General features: G+C 34.9%; 1 protein-coding gene and 1 pseudogene across 1 annotated transcript in view; one reads left to right on the forward strand and one right to left on the reverse strand.

Moving 5' to 3' along the window:
• gpc6a (glypican 6a) overlaps nucleotides 1-26,522 on the forward strand; it is a 337,751-nt gene that overhangs the window by 83,951 nt on the left and 227,278 nt on the right. The window lies entirely within an intron of this gene.
• LOC148836028 (uncharacterized) lies at nucleotides 5,961-13,355 on the reverse strand (annotated as a pseudogene).

Genomic DNA, 26,522 nt, shown 5'->3' on the forward strand with positions numbered 1-26,522 from the left:
CAGGTTTCACTAAGAAGGCATCCATTCATTTACTGTATTAGTCATGTGCAACAAATTATATTTGAGTAATAAATTATTACTCTTACAAGTTACCCATGAAATAGTGTTACCCAATTTCCTAATTATGTGCCAGCAACCTAATTACACAGAAGGAGGGTTGATTAGTCAATTAGGCAATTAGATGTAATCTTTGCTTATTATCTGTGTAACAGAAAAGTTTGTTGAATTGAATTACACTGCAACTTAAAGAATACAAATAAAAATGAGAATAATTTTAAGTAGCATAATTATAGCAGAATTACAGGAAATACACTAGCAAGCAGACTTGAGTAGAGTAGCAACTCTATACAACATCTCTCTTAGTGTTTCTATTACTAACAGAATGCTTATCTGAGGCAGGGCTCACACTCTTCTCCCTTATTTGTAGCTACAGCCAGACTAAGCTCTTTTGTACCTAAGTTTAGGTGGTGTATTTTCAATCTTTCCCTTGACTTTGTCCTTTTGTTTTAATGTTATCATACAAACTCTGAGACATCTTGGATATTTGTAAGCAGCCTAAATGAACATCAGAAAGCTGACATTTATAAGGGTTTCCCCCCACCACCATCTGCTATTCCACAGTCAGATGGGGCTTGGTAACCTCCTTCAGCTGTGAACCCTTCATGTTTGCATTCTCATTCCAATTGCACACATACTTGTTTGTAATCTTCCCATGTCTGCTGCTTCACAGATGCTGTCTTGTTCTGACTATATAGCCTTAGAGCCTGTCACCCCAACACTATATATGACCTCTGTTAAAGGTTTGTAAGTTTATGTATCTGCATGTTTCCACCTGGCCCAGGTATTTTAGTGATATTGTAATGAACTTCCTGATACTGGTGGCATCACTGTTAAATCTCCTGCTCAGAGTATCTACCCTTTTATCCCCACATTCTATATTACTGGATATTTATGAGCAGGATGTAGACAGTCTATACACATAAGAGCAAAGCAGGATAATAAACAACTGCTGTGTGTACTGAAAAAAAAATGCTAGAGAGTGTTAATGCTGTGCTTTTGTGTGGTTGCATTCAAATGCTATAAATTGATAATGGTCAGTTATTAAGGTTTGACTTCATTTGTCTTCACATTTCTTCGCCTTAAAACACAGTATCAATAAAGTGTTAAGTAAGTGTTGCTTAATAATTCAGTTAAAAGTGTTCCCCCAGAGCAACAAACAATGTGATTAAAAACGTGTAAGTTTTCATCCCAAATAATATGGCACACTTTAAAAAAAAAACTATGTACATGTCCCTCTACAAGAGGACTTGAACTCCTGGCTTAAATCAATGTGAAAACAGAAATTAGGTGGGTCAAATAGTAAAATACAGTCTGTATACAGTTATATATAAATATATATATATACTGTATATATTAGGCATTGTCATGAAATATATAGAAAATATTTTCCAAACTAAAAATACTGAATTCATGCTGGATAAACAGGGGTAATCAGAAAGCAAATTTGGATTATTCAGGTAGACTGAAATTGATTTTGCTCAGACTATCATTAATGTGAATTATAGTGATACTGAATCTATTATGGAAATTATCTGCACTGCTGATACCTCTACTTAAAGTATAATCATCCTCTACAGCTCTGTTAGCAGTGCTCAACTGAACCTAGCATTCATTCTTTGAAAACCTAATGCTGTGTGGAGAACCAACAGAAACACACTCTTTATATTTAAAATTACTGTACAGAGTAACGGAAACCACACTAATTATTATGAAAACCTTAGACTGAAGCCTCAACTAGAAAGCCGCATATTCAACACTCTTGCCAGTTTTGGTTCCAGAGCAACATTATGTAATTTTCAGCCGCTTACTGTGGAGCAGTTAAGGCTTCACAACTAATTGAAATCATCTTTCTTAACAAATAAAAATAAATCAAATCCTCACATTTCCTGTGAGAATAATATCACAGATGGAAGTTGGAGACATGAGACCCTGGGAATGTTCTTAATAAAAATCTCTAGCCATACGGGAAATGTCTGCTTTAACATGAATTTCCGGAATGCTTTAATATTTTAATTTGAATGCAAATACTAGGATTTGGTATAGCCCAAAAGTTATTTTGAAGACTACGCAAAAAGGTTAAATATTTTATGGAAAATCTAAGACTAGAGTGGATTGTCATGAGAATATGTTGGCTTTGCTTTTCATAATCATCATCAAAATTTAATCCAACATTATTTTTCCCGCAGTCATTTTCATTTGTATTGCCAGGTCCAGTTCATAACTTTTGGACTTTTTTTCTGAGTAATTGTTTTAGTGTTTTTTTTTATTTTCAATTTTTCTGTAATATTATGAATTCATTTTAGGTGAATTGATCTTCGTTCTTTTGCATAAAATTACAGTTTAATATTCTAATTATACAGTAATACAGTCTATTATTTGGATTTAGTCTGGCCTGTTTGTGTATATACTGTATTTTACTGTACATTATATTCTTACGAAATATGTTGAAAACCCGAAAACATGCAAAATATGAAGACAGCACAACAATATGTTAAGCAAATCTAACACAAAACTCTATAGCATATTAAAAAAGCTAAATAGCATATTAAAAAACAATGTTGTTATTAAATGTCAAAAGCAGTGTTTAAAGCACTGTGGATTTTAATATTCAAAATTGACATGGCCTGTTGGAAATGTTCTTATTTCATTTGTAAAAGCAGCAATTTAGTACCACATTGTTTTGTCAGGAACAACAACAACATTAACATTAACATTAACATTAACATTAACATTATTATTATTATTATTGTCGTCGTCGTCGTCGTCGTCGTCGTTGTTGTTGTTAACTGCAACAATATCTTAAAGTACTTAGGTTGGACTTGAGTGATAATGTGTACATACTGATTTCTCTACATCACGGAAATGCACAGCAATGACTTTCAGTAGAATAAAATGTCTACCATTGCAAGGAGTTCCTACAGTATGATACTAATATGAGCTGACACCTTTCATTAGTTACAGTTGCTAGACTTGGAGATTATAGTTGAATGTTAATGATCATTGTTAAATTGTATACATGTGGATTATGGAGTTTACTTCTGTAGCTGCATTGGTATGATTATGACTATATGGGGAATTTGGATTTTTGATCCTTGGGGATTTCCTTCCAAGACAATTTTAAATTATTGCTGAGTGCATCCCTCAACTGGGATTGCTAACTGCTATGTTTATGAAAAGCCTTGGATGTCTTTTGCATTTATACATCTAGATTATTCATCAAGTGGGTGCAGCATGGTGACTGTATAATGGATAGGTTAGACCTTGAGTTTTAAAGATGGCCCAGATTCCACTCAGTTTTTATTCAGCTTGATGATGTAGGTTGATTTTGTAAGCTAATTAATTTCTTTAGGACAGCAAAAACCATTTTCATTTAGCTACAGTTCAGAGCAGTAAGTTGTATGTAAAAGTAAGAACGGTCAGTTGGTCTTTATACTGTATACTGTAATGTATACCCTGTGGAGCTGAAGAGGTCTCTACATTATTACTACCTTACATAGTTTAGAGAAATAATCCCAGGACCAATTAATATTCCAGACATTCATTTTCAGGGGTTGATGGTCCTGAGATTTGTTATCCTGTGTATTAAATGTCTTTCTTCCTTTTTGACAAAATGTATTGTATTAAAACAGAAAACGCAAATTAAAAGAGATACCTACCTGAAATACACAGCTGTCTCAATACATGAAAATATGTTCGGAAAACAACATGGAAAATCAAATGGTTGATGGTGTGTTTCTTTTATGTTTTCTATGTGCTCCATAAAACATTGGATGTTTTCATAACCTGACAAATTGGAGTTCAGCTCCTGTGGTGAGGTAGTGTAGAAGACAGCAGTGTTGTTGTTTCTACCTGACTCAGAACCAAACATATACAGTGTCCTAGGTGAAATTTCTGTGTTCTGGCTCAAGAAAAGCTTGTGTTGATGGATTAGCTTGCTAAAATTATTTAAGATAAAACTCAGAGCAACTCTAAAAAGAACTGAAATAAAGGGCTCAAAACAAAGCATCCGAGCCTTATGAGTCTTAAGAATATATAATGCTAATTAGTTTCTTGCAGGAAATGATCCAAGGCTAAAGACACATGGACTATAATTTTCTAATGTTCTATAATTACATTGTTCAAAAATATTTTTTTTACTTCAGTTACATGATGTTTCTAACATCTAATAATGGTCCTGTATTATAGATAAATTATTTTGGATAAAAATATACAGTAACTATGAAAGACTATTAAAAACTACTGTTATAAACTATTATTTGAGATCATATGTTAGAAAATGTGTTTCCTAATTTTATTTGGCTGGCACATTTATCCAAAGCAATTTACTGGGTATTTGACTGGAAAAATTCAAGTGAAGTACTTTGCTCAAGGGTATAACAGCAGTGACTTATCTTAAACCTGAACCCACAATCATTCACCATCAGTTTACAAGTCTAGAATCCTAATCACTGCTCCACATTGGGACCTGAGAACTTTAATAATCTAAGAGTTTCAAAGGTTTGTTTTCTGATTCTCTTGACTTGATATCATACAATTCAGAGTAAGATGTATGCTGGGAAAATATCATTTTTTTCCATCTGTGATGTTTATATCTTTGGAAATTATTTTTTCATAAATACAACTCAAAATGTCTGGGTAAAATACACACAGAAAACATAGATACATGTCATGTGATTATATTTGCAATGCTTGTAGACAAAACCCTGACAGGAGACCTTTTCATGATACTTTATATGTTTGTATGTTAATTTCATTATTTGGCTTTATACAAAACTGTTGCTCGTGGTTCTTATTTGAGTTTATACTGTATACAAACAGTCAGAATTACAGTAGAAGTCTACATTTCTGCCTCACTGTTGTGAAATAGAGAGAGTTAATATTAATTTCAGTAATTTATAGAGACTGCTTGCTTCTGTACCATTCATACATAATCTTCGTTGGGTACAATGATAAGGATTTAGCTGTTCTGATGTGGAATACAGTATGACTGTAATCACAGATGAACTAACCGTTAGCCACTTCACCTTCTATGCTGATTAAGTTAAATTTCCAAAGCTAAGCAAGACTGAAGTAGCCAGCACCTGGTAATGGCAACACTCCTTCGGCATAATCAAACTGCAGTAGGTTAATAGGATTTTTTTCCGATTCCACCCCCAACTCAACAGCTAAAAACAACTCTTTAATCAATGTGGTTAAAACATCCCTTTGGCTCAGTAAGTTTTACCCATAATTAAAAGCTTAATAATATTAATTAAAAATACGAATTTATGTCAGAAATGAAGTACAATTTCATGAACACTGTGTGATCCCTGTGTAATTATCTGTTTGATCCAGTAGGATGCCATTATTTATGTTATCAACAATTGCAGTTAAAAGCAGAAGAATATCAAGTGATCCAGTGTCAGAAGCCATCTGCAAATCATTAACTATCTTAATAATGGCTGACCAAGTGCTGTGTCTTTGTCTCAACCCTTAGTGAAAATGTTCAAATAAGCTTCTTAAATACAAAATAAGATTGTAATTGAGCTATCACCACTCATTCTGGATTTTTTTGCAAGAAGAGTTTTAGCCTGTTTTTTTAACAATGGTGTGACACTCCCTCACTCTAGTTCAGGTGGGTAGCTGCATCAGCATGCGCAGGCTGCAAAGGAACAAGTAATAGGTGTATTCCATGCTGAAAAAAAGAAGAAAGAAAACACAACGTTTCGGCCGTGGAGCCTTCTTCAGGTGTGAGAAAGACAAGGCAGTAAGCAAAGGTAATGTAGCAGGAGAACAAAGGCTGGGAGAGAGGAGGAGCGAGAGGCGGGAGCAGGGGACAGAAAGAGAGGCCAATCAAGAGGTGTGAAGTCAGAATAGGTGTAGAGAGGTGTGAAATGAAACTTCCAATGAATGGAGAAAATTTAGAAGAAAAGTAGTCTGTCGTTAAGAGAAGGGGGAAGGTGTGATCCTAGCTGCAGGATAATTTTGGTTTCTGTAGTCTTTCTGATGTATGAGTTCGTAAAACCCTCTTTGAGAACACAGACGGAGAGATTCAAGTGGTCATGGCCGTCAGAGGTGAAATGAGAAACAGTGGGCTTGGAGAGATCTTTAATCTTCATAGCCCTGACGTGTCTCCAAGTCTCCTTCCTGTTTCTCCAATGTAGATGGCTGAGTATTTACTGCAAGAGATACAGTAAATAAGGTTGCTGGAGGTACAAGATGCCATCTGGGTGATCCAGAATTGTCCTGAGGGGCCTTGAATGAGTGTGGTGTTAGATGTGTACTTGTAGGTGATACAGCGAGCTCTGTTGCAAGGGATAGTGCCTGGTGTGGATGGTTGCTGAGGGCGGTCAAGGGAGCTGTGAACAAGAAGGTTGCGCAGATTAGGTGATCGGCGATATGAGATGATGGGGCGGTCAGGAAAGAGGGCCCCAATGAAGGGATCATCCTGTAGGATGGAAAAGTTGTCGTTAATAGTCCTGGAGATAGGAAGTGTGTTGGGGTGGTAGGGAAGCACCAAAGGAATGCGGTTGTTGTGGCAGGAGTTCCTGATTGAGCTGATGGTCCGAGGGGTGTTTTTGGCTCGGGCAAGGGCCCTGTCAATAACACTGCTGGGGTATCCTCTGTTGATGAAAAAGGAGTACATTTTGAGTGCTTGGTTCTAGAAGTCGATGTCGTCGCTGCATAATTGTCATAGTCGAAGGAACTGAGAAAAAGGGAGAGAGTTTTTGGTGTTTTTGGGGTGAAATGAGCTATACAGGAGATAGCTGTGTGAATCTGTGGGTTCGTAATAAATCAAAGTGGAAAGTGGGGGGTAGTTGATGGAGAAGTTGATGTCTAGAAACGGAAGAGTAGTGGAAGATATGTTAACCGTATATTTGAGGGACGGGTGGAAGTAGGTGAAATGATGTAGGAAGCACGCAAGCTGGTCGTTGGAGCATGTGGCGGCACCGACGCAGTCATCAATGTATCGATTGTAGAGGTCAGGGACATAGCCAGTGGAGGAAGCGAAGAAGCGTTCTTCTACCCAGCCGACAAAAATATTGGCATAGCTGGGTCCCATTCTGGTGCCCATGGCAACTCCACTCATCTGTTGGTAAAAAAGGTTATTGAAAGAGAATGCATTCAGTGTGAGGACCAAATTTGCAAGGCGTACCAAGGTGTGGGTGCAAGGTCTGCACACAAACTCACGATGACAGTAAGCTCAAACCCATCAAGCTTTATTTTATGCCATAAAATAACAAACATAAAAAAAACTCAACACCGCTCTTACCATGCACACCTTTTTATACCAACCCAGAGTTAATCACAGTTATGCAAGAATGTACATTCCTAAACCTTTAACCATTTGGTTAACCAAATTTGATAGGGCTAAACTTTACTTCTAAAGGAACAAGACCCTACAGTATTTCAGGGACTCATAAAGTACTTATTAACAAATGCATAATGAGCTAAGACTTAAACTCTGAGTAGGGGTGTTGCAATAGGGTATAGGACAGGTAGTACAGTAGGTCTCATTTTAGCTAACACCTCAGTTACACAGGCAGCATTACAGACAGCTTGAGAGAAGCTCAAACCTATGTAAGTTAGAGACGGAGTAGTTTTTATTAAATAAGTGGGTGAGATCAGTAACTGGATATTAGTTTGTATTTTATTTTGAAATAATAGAATTAATGTGTTGAAGTATTCAGTTGAGAGAGGACAAGCAGACCTATTAGCTGGTTAAAGTATTTATCTGATAGAAGAGGAGAGGACTGGAGGATGACCTCTCTCAATATGGGAGAATAAGGGTGAAGGATTTTGGTGCCTAAAGGCAGTGGGTCTGCCGATTTTATTAATAAGATAAACACTTAGTCTCATCCTCCTCCCCAGTCTTTCAAACGTCGTCTTAGGAGGATCTACTCTATTTTGATTCTAATGTTATACACATATATACAGACATCTTCTCTCAAAGTGCACGCAATGTTTCTAATATTTTTGCTAGTCAGTCTTATTCTCTCTTTGTACAATATATGTGAGGTTTTCCGTTGGAAATAAGTAAATCTATAAAATAACCAGAAAATGTATTAATTTACTGGTTCATTGCACAATCTATAAAAAGATGGTGAATTACAAATTCAGTAGTGTATAAGTAAAATAAGTGGTACATTTATAAAATTGTCAGTTTGTCTGTAAGTATATAGATATATGTTTTATTTGGGAAATTTAGAAATTCAACAGCATGCCAGACCTGGAGACTCACTGTGAACCCTTCTAGCACCAATGAGTCTGGCTGTTTCCTAGAAGTTAGACTTTTAGATAAGCCTATTTTAAAAACCCAAATATACTGTAACTAAAAACATATTTCTAAGCTATGCTTTGTAAATAAGGTAAGATAAGATGAGATAAGATCACTTTATTGGCCATATACTGTACATTCAGTATACTGGCCACAGACACACAGACAGGGAGAGAAACTTGGGGCCAGAGCGCAGGGCAAGCCATTTATAAAGCGCCCCTGGAGCAGTTGGAGTTAAGGGCCTTGCTCAGGGGCCCAACGGAGTAGGATTCCTCTGCCGGCCACAGGATATGAACCGGAAACCTTCCAGCCACAGATCCATAGCCACAGAGCCACCACACTGCCCCGTGGAACAGAGTATGTTACGATAGTAGCAATATTGTGCCTGTACTGCAGAATATAATAAACATAGTAAGTACAGAAAACCAGACAAAAAAACTATCTTAGACTCTAAGTTATTTGTCTACTACTTTCTTCATTACTCCCCTTCTGTCCAAATCTTGTATTTCTCCTTACAATATATCTCATGGATGCTGTTGTTTAACGTGTTGCAGATCATGTTGTACTTTATTTTACACTTGTAGATTTTAAAACCCAGCATATAGTATTTTATTTGTTTTTCTGGTAATTTATTTCACACAAAAACCATAAGAGGCGATCGTGATAATATAATAAGCATTGACATTATTGAAGAAGACAGACATCAAACCTTTAGGTGGCTTTAATAGTTTATTATGCAGTAATAAACTTTTAGTCTTTTGACATTTGGGAAAATGATAAACAAAGGCCTGCAAACATAAAGTATTCTAACCCTTACTCTGGTGTTCCATATGAAATTACAAAATGATTCATACATGTTTTAAAACTTAATATTTATTATAATATTTTATAAATTGGTACAAATACATGTCCATTTAGATAAATTAATAAATGAAAAGCTTCCGATATGTGTTAGTGAATCTAAAATACCTGTCATTCAAGCTGCCCAGGTACTGTACATCTTGAGGTGAAAAGTCTAGAATAGTCTTTAGTCTCCAGTCTTTATTTTGTGCAAACATTTATAAACAGATCAGTTTATTAATTGACCAGCATCAGATTATGTTCATAATAGTACTTGTTATTTTATTACTTCACATTGTTTTCAGATTATCATCTAAACATACTGTGAAACATTAAAAATGAAACAAATACTATTACTCACTTGTTACATTTTAATGCCCCTCAGCAGATATCAGTTAACACGCACACTTTCAGTCACATAGTATGTAAAAAAGAGAACTCATAAAACATTATTTAATGCTTTATGTGGTATGAGCAGTTAGAATAAAATATAATAGAAAAAAAATGATTGACACTCCATTTCCCAAGGCATACCATTGGCTGTGTAGCCATTTTCATTGCTGAGGTACAAAAACACCTAGGCAAATTGATTTATTTCATTTTATTAGCATAAGAAATAATTATTGATGTTGACTATACATTTTAGAATTCTAGATTTTGGTATTTTTATATTAATCGTTTTTATTCACCAGTTATATTTATATGAACTACTATACTTCACTACAAAACAGAAAACAAGGAACCTGCATAGCAGAAATCAAATTAAACTTCTAATACTGTATAATTTGGATTTTTTATTTTTCTTGTAATCAGCTGGGACCACAAGCAGCAAATTCATACTGTAACTAATGATCTTGTACAAATTTTAATAAATCCAAATTAGCACTCAGGCTCTTGGGACAGACACAATGGTTATGCTGTTTAATATTCATTCATTATACTAGAGCAGTTAAGACAGGTAAAGCTTCAGACATATACAGTCTAACAGTAAGATAAATGTCTTGTATTTGTATTCCAGTTTTCATTCCTTAAGATGCTTACAAATAGGAGTGGACACACCTCATCCAAAACTGAAGTGCACCACTCATTTGGGTATTGCACAGCAGCCATTATGCACCAATAGCCTCACTACAGAGCATAACTAGATACAAACCAGATATGTTATCTCAATAACTTAATCTAGCTACAAGATGGTAAAAATGCTGTTATGTGAGTGAGATGTCAGGATGAGAGAATATAATATGACTTACATTGTGTGTGACTAATGTTACATTTTTACCAGGCAAGATTAATTTAATAATGAAAAAGAAAAGAAAATATTATTTAGAAAACATAGCTTCCTGATCTATAAACAGGACAAAACAACATATTTTTAGATGCAGAAAACATCAGAGTATTCTGCTCTTTGTTCAACGTCTTCTAAATCTCTTATACACCTAATCTATTTCCAGAAATTTTAGTTTAAAATGGATTTTGATGTTTGGCTAGACATGAGAATACTACTTGGAAGTGAAATAAAATCACTTGGTGAATATTGACCACAAACAGATGAAAAACATGTAACAAACTGCAAGAAAAATCAGCAATCTAAGGGAGAGCAGAAGTATTTTCTTTCATTTTTATCCTGATTAAAAAGTTGCCATACCTACCAAATCCTTTATAAAATAAGCATCACAAAGCACTTCTAAAAGTGGGCAAGATTTGTATAGATTTTACAAATATAACGAAAAGGCTTCGGTGATGGGAGAAGATTGTCTCATTTTGTTAAATACTCTTAGGAGCCCTTGGGATCCACACAAAACTGCACTAAACAGAGCTGCAGGCTGTATCGCAATTGTCTTTTTTGAAGAAAAATTAGAAAATGGTACAGGATTTTTTAAATTAGAATTTATATTGCTTCTTTCAGCAGGAAAGAACCATGTATAAGAAAATAATGGAGGCTAAAAATGAGAGAAAGACATTTGGCTCATCATGCTTGTCCACCTGAAATCTTCCAAAAGCTTGACAAAACTTAAATGAGCTCAGTGGATGTTTTGTCCAATACTCAGCATACTTGCCATGTTTTGTCTGTTTCTTGCATCACCAACTGATTTACTGTAAAAAAAAAGTTTCTTCTTTCCTTCTGTTCCATAGCATGTCTCTGCAAGTTTTAATTTAATTTCTCTTGCATGTCAATCTGAAGAACTCAAATATAAGCAAACATTTTTTTCAAACCTTTTGGATGAAAACTGATTATTACCAGTTGCTTTCCTTTAAATTGAGATTTTGAATCTAGGCTCAGTTCTTAATTCTCAATACTAAGACACTCAATTTATGCATAAGTGTTATTATAATTTCAAACTCACATGGCTGTAAAACACCCCATTATAACCAACATAAATGAATATAGATTCCTGGATAGATAAAGCTTTTTTCATAGTACAATGTAAGTCTTGGGGCCAAACGCATGGTGATTTTGAATCACAATTGTAGAAATCACATATATAATAATCTGCTCATTATGATGGGAATTTCTCATTAAACATTATAAACTGAGAAAACGATTAAAACTTGCATAATGTTTTAAGAACTTTCATTTCAAAATATAGCAAATATTGTAAAAATCAAGAAGATATTTTTTAATACAGCTGTGTCAGTAAATCTTTACAAGGAAAAAAGTCCTAAAACGAATGCATACAACCCACAGTTATACAATGTTTCTTTAAAGCAAGATTAAATTGTAATGATAGGTGTAGTAAACCTTGAGCATGACATGATGCACGCCTGGATATCTGAAACCCTTTTCCTGTTGTGAGACAGGTGCCACCAGTCATTTAACCTTCACAGAATTTGTTCTGCACTGAAGATCACATTACTGTTTTTTTCCTTTTGATTTCTCATTAATAAATTGAAACTCAGACATTCCTGAACATGATCAGAATCGATGTGACATAATGAATTGAGAGATTATATCTTTTTCATGTTCAGATAGTGGCATGTTCTTTTTTATTTTATGATGTACTACAGTATATGAAATGTCATTTAAGTTTAAGCTAAATGAGATTTCAAGAAAAAGGAATAAGAAACTGCACTTAAGAAGAAGCAATGAACTTAATAATAATTTAATTAACCAGGACATTTAAATAATATTTGTGTGTAACAAATGCAGTGAATGTCATGTTTGCCACAGGAATTTAACAAAAGAAAGGCAATAAAAAGATAAAGTTCTCCCTTTTTCTCATGTAGGAAACATTTATATATATATATCAAACTAACATTTCTGTGTATACTGTAGTTTACGTTATTGCATTCCATTAATAAAGATTCAGACTAAATTAAATGTACATAATTAAATGAAGTATTTTGTCAAAATCTATTAGAATTACCTGTAAAATTGGCACATCTATATCTATATATCTATCTATATAAAATACTATATACTATATACTATACTGCTTGCTTAGAAAATACAGTATTTCAGGTGTTAATAATATAGTATTTAGGTAAAAGATCATATATTTGTACTTTTATATTTACTTTATTCTTTAGTTGTTTTTTTTCTGTTCAGTTATTTAGGATAACTGTTGGCTTTAAGTACAGTGAAGTTTCAACAATCATGGAATCTTTTTTTTGCAAGTGAAGGTCACCAAGATAAAGCTGGGTTGTGATCTGGCACAAGGCTTTGAGGCAAATTTCAAATCTTGTGCAGGGTGAGTCTTCATGCTAGCGAGTGAGCCTTATCCTGCCCATCTGTCCATAAGTACAAGACACTTATGAAACCAGTCAAGAAAGACTTACATAGTCTTCCAGGCCTTCTTATTGGACCGCCAATAAACGTTCATATTCTTGTTGCATAATGCCTTAGGGTTTGCAGACCTGAAATGCAAGCCTGGCTTCATCATGTGACTGACCATATTACTACACAGAAATACTATTATTTGATCCATCTTAAGTCCTGGTGCATGCCACCTCTGCCTTTGAGATGTACTGTACATCTGGAAGATATATACTGATGGAAAAAAGAAACATAACACGTCCTGCTCCACACTCTGGGCCTCCCATCTGCATGGAACAGGCTGAAGAGTGACTCATCCGTGAAGAGGGCCGTGAAGAGGAGTCCATCGCAGCCTCTGTCTGGCCCAAGCCAGTCGGGTGTGATGTCTAGTAGTTGTGAGCAAAGGGCCTCAGACAGGTCGCCTTGCTCTAAGGCCAGCAGCATGAAGCCTCATTGTCCTGTCACTGATGCGGGCATTCCATCTACCGGCAGTTTCAGCAGCAATACGGGTGGCAGATCAGAAACGATCTCTCAGACAGACCAGTCTGATGTGTCGGTCCTGCTCTGGTGTAGTCACTCGAGGGCGACTGGATCTTGGACAGTCATCTGTCCTGCCGGTCTGCTGAAACCTTCTCTGCAGTTGGGACACAGTTGAAGCTGCTTCCACCATAGTGTCTGGCAACACTGGTAGATGACATGCCTGCCTGCAGCATGCCAATGGCTCTCTCCCTTGCTTCTGGTGACTTTCGAGGAATGCACAGAAATGCACAGAAAACTAAGTTTGGCCTTTTTCTTGCAGTGACCTAAACTTTGAATTAAGGCCTTTTTAAAGGTGACTTGATCGGGCATTGTGCCACCTGGACCTCGTTGGGTAAAAGTGCACGTAACGAGCTTTCGTGTGATTGGCAAGTTGCAATGAGTCACTGCACAAGCTGTATTGCTGGTCAGAGGGCTTAAAACAAATTGACAACTTTTTGTGAAAGTACATAAGTTATAACTATAGTATTCTCATTCCAGAAAATGTTGCGTTTCGTTTTTCCAGTATTTCCAGTATAGTACTGTATATCAGTATATTTTCTTCCAGAACAAGGCCCCTTCATCAGTGTTGAAGACTAGCCTATATCCCCTCTCATTGATGAGCTTTTTCAGCTTCTCTGGAAATGCTTCATGTGATCAGCTGATGCCTCTTCTCCTGTCAACTTGTTATGGAGAGAATAGCCCTTCTTGAAATTACGATGTTTATTATTGATGTTTATGTTCTATTTGTCACAAATGTGAAATGACATTTAGTTAGAAGTGTTAAATTCCAAATAACAATGTTTAATGACGTTCGTTCCCTTGCAAATGTTGAGACCCAACTATAATAACAAAAGTCAGCTAGAATTCGGTAGGTCCATTTTAAAAGGCTTGATGTTGTCTTGACAGATTTTTGTACAGTATGTAGAGTACTTGCTTGAAGCTCTCATATAATAAATTCAGCTGTATGAAATAAGAAGTTGTATGTTTATGTCACGTCACAAGTCAGCTGTGATCAAGATTCCCCAAAGAGGAAGTTCTTTTGTCACTCTAGGTTTGCAGTAACATCAGTGCAGGACACATCACTCCTCCAGCTTCTGCTATCCTTCTTATAAATTGCTGTGGAGTTTGCAGTGTGTTAAATGGTGATGGCTTGATGGTTGGGCAGGTTGGAGGAGCTTGTCTGCACATCAGCATTGCTCCATGCAGCAGAAGAGCTGTGAACTGAGACATAAATACAGAATTGCCAGCTGTAAAATTGATGGTATGGAAAGAAAAATACAAATAATTGCAGGCTATTAGCATTATTAACACAATTAATGTTTAATTATTATAATATAGGCTATGACATATTTTCAGATGTAGATTGCATTCCCTAAAATAAAGTGTTACCACAGACGTATTTGGTATTTTTATTTTCATGAAAATAAAGTAGACCTTTTGCCATGGTGTTACATTTGTTGTTTTTTTTCAGATGTATTCACTGTGAAGTGAGAAGTAAGGAAATTAAAAATGGAAGATTAAAATGGTTTAATACTCATGGTCTCTAAAATTAGAATAGCTATCTTAGGGAACTGAAACAACAGTTGAGTGTTTCAGTGATGCACGTCTTTGCTAATTGATGTTTAGTCATTTGTAGGATCAGATCTGTTAGCAAGTGTAAGCAAATGCTATCCAACACAAGTAAAGAGGAGAGAAAGAGGTATGAGAGTACTGTTGCCAGTACTGATTGTAGACTGGGAGTTAATGTAGGGTAGGGTGGAATCTGTCCAAGTCAAAAGTCAGAGCTGAAACCTGGGATGGATTTCTTTTGCACAACAGTTGGTTCCATGGAGTGTCTTGTCGTGAAAGTCAGAACTTGGCCTTTTCTCCCAGATTGACTTGTGGGGGAGTTTTCATAATTCTGGGAGCCACCAGAACAATCCAAGAGAGTTGACAAAGCCTAGCTAAGAGACACATGGGGCGGTTGATTGTATGTTTCCTAAGTATTCAGTGGCTTTATTTTTAGATAAAAAAACAGTTTAAAACACATATCAGCTTGATTATGATTAACTGCTTCTCCAGGCACAACTTAATTTGCATTAGAGCTCTTAGCGTCTGCCATGCAGGCAGCATTGCCTTCAGCTGTTTTATAAACTTTACCAGGACACATTGTCATTTTGAATGACTGGAATACTTAAGCAGGTTAAGCATTTAGATACACTGAACTTAATTTACAAAGTTCCATATGTCTGTATGAGTGTAGCATACTAATATGGGTAACTGTGATGGCCTGTCAACCTGATGTCAAAAGGGAGAATGATATGAATTTGATATCAGTTTGTTGAAAAATCCAAGTGCATTGATTAATATTCATCACTTAGCGCAGTAGGTTTTAATCTCCGGACTTTAATTAAAATAGTACTGATGAGAAAATCCATTTTTATATGAAGGCTGGTAAAAGTCAAAGGTAAAAGGAAAACATTAGGTCTGACTGTCATTAGGAGCATAAAAGTCATTCAGTGTCCTTGGTATATAATACAGCACTAGCCACTGGAAGTCTGCTATTAAAAAAGTCATTTTTGTAAATGGCTTGTTTTCATGCAATCTTTATAAAAGGCTTCAACATTTAATAATGGCATCTTGGTTTGTGCATAATTTTAATGTTGTTTTGTTGGAGATGTGTGCATTTGATAAAGATTAAACAGGAACTGAAAATAAAATCTCATCCAATTATTGCAAGAACTGAAATTCGCAGTCTCAGTCAGTATGGTGATACAGACTAAAAATTATATTATTTACTTTTCTTATAAATATGAATAGAAATAATAAATAAAATAATATTGTGTCTAATTTAATATTTTGCTTGACAATAATTCTCACACAATTGCATTCCTTAGTATTGGCACATTCTAAATATTTTAAGATGTCAGTGTTTACACTATATTCTGTTAAGTACTTTCCACAGACTGGAAACATGATCCATATTTCCAATGTTTCCACTAAACTATGCACATACACATAGTACGGGCTCTATTTTTGCTTCTTGTTCTCCTCCTACCCTGAGGCTTTTGATAGACACTTAGGTTTGCTTTTAAATAAGGACTATTTGACAGCCCACACAAGCCTGCTTCAGAAGCATCCTTTACAACAGTGACAGTGAACACATTACTGACATCTTTTAGCCTATAATGCTAGTGAACGACAGGCACAGCTTCTCCACTAGTGAGGCAGGTCTTAATGCTTTTGTACTGTGAATTCTGGCTCAGTTAACATGATATTAGGAAAACAGGAAGACTTGTCAATAATAGAGAGAGTTCAACGGATGTACAGTATTTGGCATTACAGAACACATGGCGAAATCCAAGGTCTGATTCAGTCTCTTAGACATAATGTAGCTAGGTATTTCCCAGAAATGGTCATTATAAATATTGATAAAAGTATTGCAAAGTGGATATTTCAACATTATTATAATTTTGGAATATCCAATTTTGTAGTATTTGTACTATTACACAGATTACAATATTTATGACCATTTCTGGGAAACACCTAGCTGCAGTATGTCTAAGAGACTGAATCAGACCCTGGATTTTGCATGTAATCTGTTAAGCTAAATATATACTTTTGAACTCTCTCTCCTATTGGCAAGTGTTCCTTGGCAACCAAGCTGGAACTTGCAGTTACAGTAATAACTAATACTGTTGTTATTATTTTTCTTTTTTATAGCAACAGCAATAATAATAATAAAAGCAGAATACCATAAACAATTTTGGTTTCATTTTTCTCTCTGAAATATCTTACTATGTGCCAGCATACAGATACATGTCAAAATGATCCTATACCATTCAACATTTCAGACTTCCACTGGAATTTTATGATAATTCACATCCACTTGGAAAGTATTGTTTTTCATCAGAATCCCAGGGGATTTATATCATGACTTAGTGCCAAAGTCACTCTCATCAAAAGACCCTGTACTTTTGATTAGGTTCCTGTGCAACCATCATCACTTTGTTTACAGTTCTTTTCTTAGCTTGTGCAATAGTGTAAGGGTGAGTGTAACAGGAGAACTCCTGCTTGAAGAAAAGATGGAATCATAAATTGCTGAGAGGCAGAATGGATATGTAGCACTAAGGGAAAAAGAGCTCTTATTGTAAGATGCACTCAATGAATAAAAATTGAACTAGACATGTGCCTAGTTTATAAGGTGTGATAGGACCTGGGGTGCTATCTGTGTGGCATTTTTATGCTCTCCCCATGTTTGCTTGAATTTCTTCTAGGTACTTTGTTTCCTCCCGCAATCCAAAGTCATACTGGTAGGTTAATTAGGAAAATTGGTGCAAGTGTGAGTGTGTGCAGTTTTATGTCTGTGTGTGCCCTGCAATGGACTTCCCATCCAGGTTCTTTGGCTCCCTACAACCCTGTATTGGATAAAAGGGTTTGGAAATGGAAGAATGGACTGACAAAACAAATGCACGTTTAAGAAAAAGAATTATATGTACTATATACTGTTGTATTGGTGAGTGAATTGTAGCAGTAGTATAGAGAAAATCAAATGTGAATACTTCTTAGGGTGTATTTGGTTGCCTTTTCTTATTTTGTTTGATTGTGTCATTGTCAACATAATTAAATGCACTAAAGAGGTAGGATTATACTTAAAGAGATTACTAACATTCAAATACAAAACTAATTATTTCATTTGCAAAACTGTTTGTGTGATGGAATAATTTAACATAATGGAATTTGAAAGATATAATAAATGACTCAATAAATAGACAATTTTTGTAGTAGTCAACCTTCACTATTCCTGTGTAACACTTTCATGACCATATATATTCAGAAACAGTTAATTCTGTAAAATAAATAAAAAAAAACATTCAATAACTGTTGAAAATACTAAATTAGCACTTAAATTCTCTTTTTACATTGCATTTTTAATTACATTCATATTATTTTTACTCTTAAACTCTGTGACTTAGCATTTACATTACCCCTAGAGTCCCATCCCATTAATCCTGGGCATTTTGGTTTTACAATTAAAAATGTCATGTGTACTTCATGTTTCAAACAAGGATACTATACAGGTTGAGCTTTTTTTTCTAAAGAAATAAGCTTTTAAACTGGTCTTGTATTCTCATATTTCATGTGTATTTGTTGGCTCCTTTTGTAATTATTAAGTTAATTTTACATTAATAATTGCTAAATATTAATATTAAGTGGTAAGGCATTTCTAGCAAATTATTTATTTTTTGAAATTATAAGCATGACATCTAGCTAAACCCAGGCTTTTATTTACTCTAGTTGACTGTTTTTGGCTGTACAATAGTAAATATCACATCAAAAACATTTTAGTTGAGTTCCACATTGTTAAGAGAACAATCTTCTATACCTATATAAAATTACCTGTGTTAGCCAGGCACAACTGCATCCTTGTTCTGCGGACATAAGAAAGGTTACAAATCAGTGGATATAATACATACAGTCCATCTAGCCGGTTTGAGAGGTAGTTGCTAATTGATCTGAGGATCACATCCAGAGGTTTTTGAAGAAGTCAAGATATCAGCTTTAACTTCAACAACATAGCTTGGTAGTTTGTACCAGATACCCACAACTCTTTGTGTAAAAATGTCTCCTTTTCTCTATTGTCATATGAGCTGCATGATCTAATTATCCTCCTGCTGTTAAAAGGATTTCTTATATTCTTAGGTTTTCTCTTCTGTTTCGTCATTGATTCTAAAGATGTCCAGAGATGGGTTGCATTTGTTAGGATTTGAATACTTGAATGAGGTCACCCCACTACCTTCTCTGTTCAAGACTAAAAATATTCAGTTTTTTTAGTCTTGTTTGTATAGGACATTCATTTAATCCCTGGAATGTATAGCATAGCACCTGGTCACTCTTCTTTAGACTGTTTTCAGAATAGTTAAATATTTTGTGTATTGTGGTGATCAGAATTGTAGTCCAAGTTCCAGATTAGGTATTGCTAGTGCATTGTAACATTTTAACATAACATCCTTTCATTTAATTTCGACATTTGTAGTATCTGTCCTAACACTGTTTGAGAACTTTGCTAGTTTACTGATATTTGATCAAAGCCTAATATAAGTTATACTGAGCATCAGTCCTAAAACAGATCTCTGTAGGACTCCTTTAATTTCATCACTATGATTTGAATATTCACTTTGTACATACCATCTCTTTTTTCTATCCATTAACCAGTTGTCAATCAAAATAGATACCGTACATAACCGTAAATGCCTTTTTCTCCCAATGAAAAAATAACCTTTTATGGGACACTTCATCAATAGCCTTCTGAAAATCTAATAATAATAATCATGTACTCTTTTATCAATATTTCTTTATTAAATAACTTGGACACGATAATTAAGCCAGCCTTCTTTTTCTAAATACATGTTAACTACCCCCTGGAACCATATTGCCTTTCAGATGATCCTCTGGTTTAGTTCTAATAATGCAAATGTTCATACAGAATTAGTAATGTTTTATACCAGAGGGATTTTAAGGGGTGCTAAATTGGACATGTTGGCTTTCTGTGTATATATCATTAAATTAGTTAAGACTATAACACAAAAGCATAATATAGTATTTGCAAAGAAAATAAAAAATGACAAAGGCTAAGCATACTATACAAATGCCATCAGAATGTCATTTAAACAAAACTTGGCCTTTTGGATTCTTTCATCACATACTGTAGACCTGAATGAAAGGAGAATGGACATGATATATGTGCATGAACATCTCTCTAGGTCTGAAAAGGTCATGGTGAGCACTTCTTACATATTTAAAAAGCTGTTTGTTTTATTTTTATACTGAATAATATATTAACCAAAAGATCCCCAACCATCTACCAAATAGATAGATATTCTCAGTATCTTAAGTACAAGATTGTCAAATTAACAAACGAGTATAGATTAATGTTTTGGGCATTTCAGATATTGTATTCGTTTGGTGATCAGGAAGTACAAGATTCTCTTTACATTAAAAACGTTGCATTAAAGTTGTTGATAAATTATGAGAGGATCAGGGATTTTTTAATTTTTTGTTTGTGTATTGGTAGTGATGGGGGGGGGGTCTTTAGTGATAGCTAATATTGATTTATTCCTTAATTGTCATAATTCTGAAAAACATTCAGTATACAGTATTACAAATCTAATTATTTTTTGCATTAGATGTGTGAAAATAAACAGACTTAACAGAATTTTCATTTCTCAGTTTCATTTGGGAATTACAGTCTTATCATATTAACAGGAGACTTAAATTGTATGCCAAACATATTTGATGGGCTGGTGGTAAGTTATAAAACTTCCACCACTGCTTTCGCAATCTACATGGGCAGAAAGTGGATTTGTGAATCACCTGGATTAAAAGCATTTATTTCATTTTTTTGTTGTATCAATGGTGAGCATGTTCTCAAGTTACCGTATAATCTGTGACCTACTGAGTGTTGACAATATTTGTCAACAGTGTGTAATGTTTTACTTTTTGACCCTTCCCCTAGATTAATGATATAATGTGATAAGTGTTTAATTTTCATATCCACACATCGCAGAGTATAATATTGGAGATTTGTGTGAAGTATGTAGTTTAAAATTGAGTCAGTTGAAAAGAATGCATGATTAAAATAAAATGTAACTTAAAAAATGTCTTATACATACAAACATAATATTTCTCATTAAAGCCAAAATAGAATACACATTACGATGTGACAGGAAAATCTCTTTTTCAATTATTCTTTAGTACTGCTTTTAGCTATCCATTGTCATGTACATATACTGTACTGTACCTGATATTCCAGTCCAATGTTATGAAGATTTTAAATCATATGTCCTCTTAATGGTCATGAATCATTTTATTAACAGTGATGAAATTAACATTCACATTTTCGATAGTTGGGAACTGAGAGAAATTACCTCAGTCTCTTGCTATATCTCCCTCTTTAACAGAAATTCTGTATCAGCATTGTACTAAGAAAATGTTTTATGAGTTACTTTAGAAACTGTGATTTTCACTGTTTACATGGTGGTTTATAACCCATATTTTTAAATAAAACAAAACACTTCAAACTTTGTTGGACAAACAATGGGAACAGCTGGAGTAAATAATGTTTTTTTTTATAAAGATCATGGGAATTTACAAAACCCTTCAGCAGCCTAGATGTAATATTGTTGAGCAGAATAATGATACTATGAAAAGCTTGTTAATTACAAATGAAAAAAAATATAAGCAGGTAACAGTTTACATTATGTCTCTGTATTTATTATACTGTATAGTAGATTCATGTTGTGTTATTAGGATAGGTATTTTAAGTCACAACATACATTATTCAAATGCTACTCATATGACTTCGCTTAAGATGCATGAATTAATCATAAACAGTCACTTATTGCAAAGGTGTCTGTGAATTACATCAAACAATTCTAGATTTACAGGGAGTGGAAGTAGTGTTTTCTGCTTACTTATTTTCGTTTTGAAGCTTTAACAGACATACCATTTTGATAGCTACATATCCCCAATTTATTAAGTATATGTTACTGTATACATGGAATTTGATTGCTTTCTTATAAAGGGTTGGGTAAAGGAACATCTTATTTTGCTAAACACATACTGTACACGTACATAATTATCTCCGCATCAGTGGAGGACAGAATTGGAATCCAATGGTTTTACACTAAGTGTGAAAAATTGATTGAGGTGAAAATAATTCTTTCTTAATGTTGAAATAAAGTATCAATTTTGCTTTGAAAGAGATACAGCTGACTGTGCACTGCTATACAATCTGGCCAATTGTGAAATGAAGACTAGGTGCAATAACTGAATAAGTCATCCTAAAAATGTGTTTGATATGATATGTCATATTACAGCTTTAATGTAGCTAACTTGTTTATTAATTAATTTATCACCATTTAACCCTTTATGAAATCAATGTTACCCACATCAAAGATTTTTTTTTGTTTTTCTGTTGTGGAGCTGAGCTTTAGTGTTTAAAGAAAAACATGTATTTTGAATAAACAGTTATTACAATATTATTCTAATTAGCAAATTAATAGATATCTCTGAGCCCACTAAGCTATGTAACTTTGAAGACTGTGGGGCTTTCATGCAAGTTGCAGTATGACAATCAAATCAATTTTTAATTAGAAGCTTAGTAGCAGCTCAGCTTTGCTAACATTTTATTGGTTCTGATTTAGCTATTCAAAGTGATTTGTTCACAGAAGTAAAACTGAGAGCCGCAGCTTTCTTTCTTCCCAGGTTCATTTTTCTTTTGTTTCCAATTTACAATGCATAATATTGAGTCCTGCAGAGTTTGTGATGACTACTTGTGGTTTTCTGGTTTCTTTGCTCTGGTATTGCTCACCATCTAGGCTTACACAAATTTGACAGTCTCCCAACCCTTGGGGAAACCTGTTGTCCAGTCTGCTGGATATGTCAGTTTAAATAGCCAGTTTCAGGTCAGTGTCTGTATACCTTTTTCTTTAAAAAAAGAAAAACCTTGTGGAATATCAACTCTCATTGAAAAAAGTCCAATCAGCATTTCTACAAACAACACACTATGGGACTTGCTTCATCAATCCAATTAACTGCCATGTCCATCAGTGCTTGCTTACCATCTCTCCACTTTGTTTTAAGTTACTGCTGTAGGACAGGCTTCCCGCAAAGACAGAAAGCTGGGGAATGCAGGCATGCATTAATTGCAGGGTTAAAGCAAACAAACTCCTGGTTAGTGCCACTCATCTGAAATCAAGCATTTACATGCATGGTCACATATTCCAAAGCTTTTGCATACAACTCTTCTAAAAGCATTGACAAAAGTTTTTATTTTTTCTTTAACGTTCTGGTAAAACAATCAAGAGTACTTTAGAACTTCTAGTTCACATGAGTTAGACAATTTACTCGATGTAGTACAAATGGTAGTTTGTATCGGTAATAATACATCTTTTTTAAACTGGCAGTTCTTGTATCTTAGGGAAATAAATATAAACACATTTACTTAATGATGAGACCACCTTCATTTAAAGTTTTCTAGAAGTACATCAGAAATGCATCATGTAATCTACAGCAGGTGCACGTTATTAGACATCAGTAATGAAAGTTCAAGTAGGTATCTGCGTCAGCATGCGTAGGTTCCAAAGGAACAGGTAAAGGGTTTATTGCATGCTGAAAAGAAAAGAAAGGAAACACAACGTTTTGGCTGTGGAGATTCACACCCGAAGAAGGCTCCACAGCTAAAACGTTGTGTTTCTTTTCTTTTCTTTTCAGAATGGAATAAATCAGTAAAGAAAGATCCCTATGGGTGCATATGATATTTGATTTTATTATGGTTGTATTAATTTTAGATTAAATTATTTTACCAATAATCTGGGGTGCAGTGGTGGTGCAGTTAGCATTGCTGCCTTGTAGTACTGGAGACCAGGGTTATATCCCAGGGGTATCTTTGTGGAGTTTGCATGTTCATCCAGTTCCCTCCCACAGTCCAAAGACATGCTGACAAGTTAATTATTTTTGTAAAATAGGCCTTGCTGTGAGAGTATGTTTTTGTGTCTGTACGTGTTCTGTGGTGGATTGATGTCCTGTCCAGATAGTATCCCACCTTGTGCCCTTTACTTGCTGGGATAGACTCCAGCTCTCTCTGCTACCCTGTACTGGGTAAAGCAATTAGAAAATAGATGTGTAGATGTCTAGGATTTACACAGAATGGAAGAGATTTTAGCCATAGACATCTTGCTTCTTTGTTGTCCTGATCACTAACAGGCCTTAGACAGAAATGCATTTGCTTACAGTATGTGTTTGTTATTTTCATTTTCAATTATTATGGAGGTGCTTTTTATTTTTTGAAAAAAAAATCAAATGAAAAAATACTTAATCCTCCCATCCAGATGTTGTGTTTTTATCCAAGCTTAATGCTTATTGTCTGTTTCAATCAAGATGAAGCCTGAGTTAAGAATAAAAGTGACCCAGACAATTTGAATTATGCATGCATAAAAATATACAGTATAAGCAGAACATATTATATACAGTATATTTTTTTAAAAATTGCATTTTAAGAAAGAATGTTATGCTGACTTGTTTAAATAGAAGGGCAATCCTGGGGTTAATCCCCACATAATGAAGTGAGATATGAAAATATTAGCAACTACTGTACCTCATATACTGTACTACTGTCCTCGAAATTGCTAATGCAGTATGGACAGAGTAGACTCAAAGGCTTTGGCTGACAGAAATTATAATAAATTTAGACGTATAGCTTTCATATTGTTATTCAGGACACTAGTTCTCTACCTTTTTCCTCCCACAGCACTCTTACATAAATAAAGATTATTGCAGTACACCCCCAGCTCCACACTGCCTCAGCCACACATGCACATATACTATACAGTATATATAAACCCCAAGTACATTATTATTAATAGTATAAACACAACTCATTTCAATGATTAATCTGAGATGGCTTCAAAATGTACAGTATGGGCATTTTACCATGGCAGGAATTAATTACAGTGAAACATAGAGCTATTGTTCAGCTGCTCTAAGATCTTTTCTTTTTTCTCTACACATTAAGCGTGAAAAAGTGAATTCACACCACACACGTTTTCCACATGTGCTGTCTTAGAGGAAGGCTTCAGACTGTATATATATATATAAACAATATATACAATATATACAATATAACAATATAACAATATAACAATATATACTCACACCTGAAAAAGGCTCCCCGGCTGAAACGTTGTGTTTTCTTTCTTCTTTTTTTCAGCATGGAATAAACCTATTACTTCTTCCTTTGCAGCCTACGCATGCTGATGCAGCTACCCACCTGAACTATATATAAACAATGCTTTATTTTACTTTTCAAAAACTCCATGGCAGCCCTGTTAATATCTGAAGGCTGCAGCTGAAGGCTGATTTAATTTCACTAAATCAGCCCACCAGCTGATTTAGTAAAATTAGGGGAAAATCCAATTTATTTGCATAAATTCTAAGTAGCCTTAATTTTGTTTTGAAAATGTGATTGAAACCCTAAAATTAAAATTAAAATCATTTTGTGGTATAAACTATGTACAGTGGATGTAGAAAGTATTTACCCCACATTGTATTTTGCTTCATTTTGTTGTGTTACAGACAGGAAACTTGATAGACTTGATAGACTTACATATTTTTTCCCTTGTGATCCATACAAAATCCTCTACAATATTGATTTATTTAATTGTTTGCAGCTAAAACAATAGATTAGTTAAAAATAAAAACCCTTAAAAAACTTCAAGTATTCTCCACCTTAGCGTTAACACTCCTTAGTAAGCTCTGATTTATCCAGTTGCCTTCAGAATTTACACAGTATCTGGATTGTAATCCACCTGTGTGCGGATACAATAGTTATCTTTGTAACGTGAAATACACCCTTCCCACCATTGGACATTGCATACAAAGCAATATAAAAACAAAATAGCTTCCTCAAGACAGGTGAGGGATATAAAAAGACTTCAAAGCCACTGAATATCCCACAGAGCACTGTTCTAACAATTATCAGGAGGACAGATCCTAAGAATCTTCAACAACCAGGTTGTCCTACAAAACTCAGCAGCGGGGCGAGAAGGTCAAAGAAGCAGTCAAGAGGCTGAAAACAGCCCTCAAAGTCCTACAGTGTCTCATAATTGAGATGGGAGAAATTGTGAGTGAGTCAACAATAGGTCCACAAAACTGGGCTGTATGGTAGAATGGTGAGAAAGAAGCTATATTTGAAAAAATAACTCACATGAAGTCCCATCTTGAATGTGCAAAAATACATGTACTGTGGGAGCCTCTGAAATTATATGGGCAAAAATGGTCTGATGAGACAAAAAATTAGTTATTTGGCCTTAATGCCAAGTGCTACGTCTGGCAAAAGAATAGCACTGCTCATCACTCACAAAACACCATCCCAACATTGAAGCATGGTGGTGGCAGCATAATGTTGCACTTTTCATTGGCAGGGACTGGTAAGCTTGTCAAAATAGAGGCCATGGATGGAGCAAAACCTGGAAAGGCCTGCAAAAGATCTTAAACTGGGACAGAGGTTCATATTTCAACAGGACAATGACCCCAAACACAAAGCCAAAGTAA

The sequence above is a fragment of the Atractosteus spatula genome, chromosome 4, assembly GCF_055471065.1.
Source record: "Atractosteus spatula isolate fAtrSpa1 chromosome 4, fAtrSpa1.hap1, whole genome shotgun sequence".
Lineage (NCBI taxonomy): Eukaryota > Metazoa > Chordata > Actinopteri > Semionotiformes > Lepisosteidae > Atractosteus > Atractosteus spatula.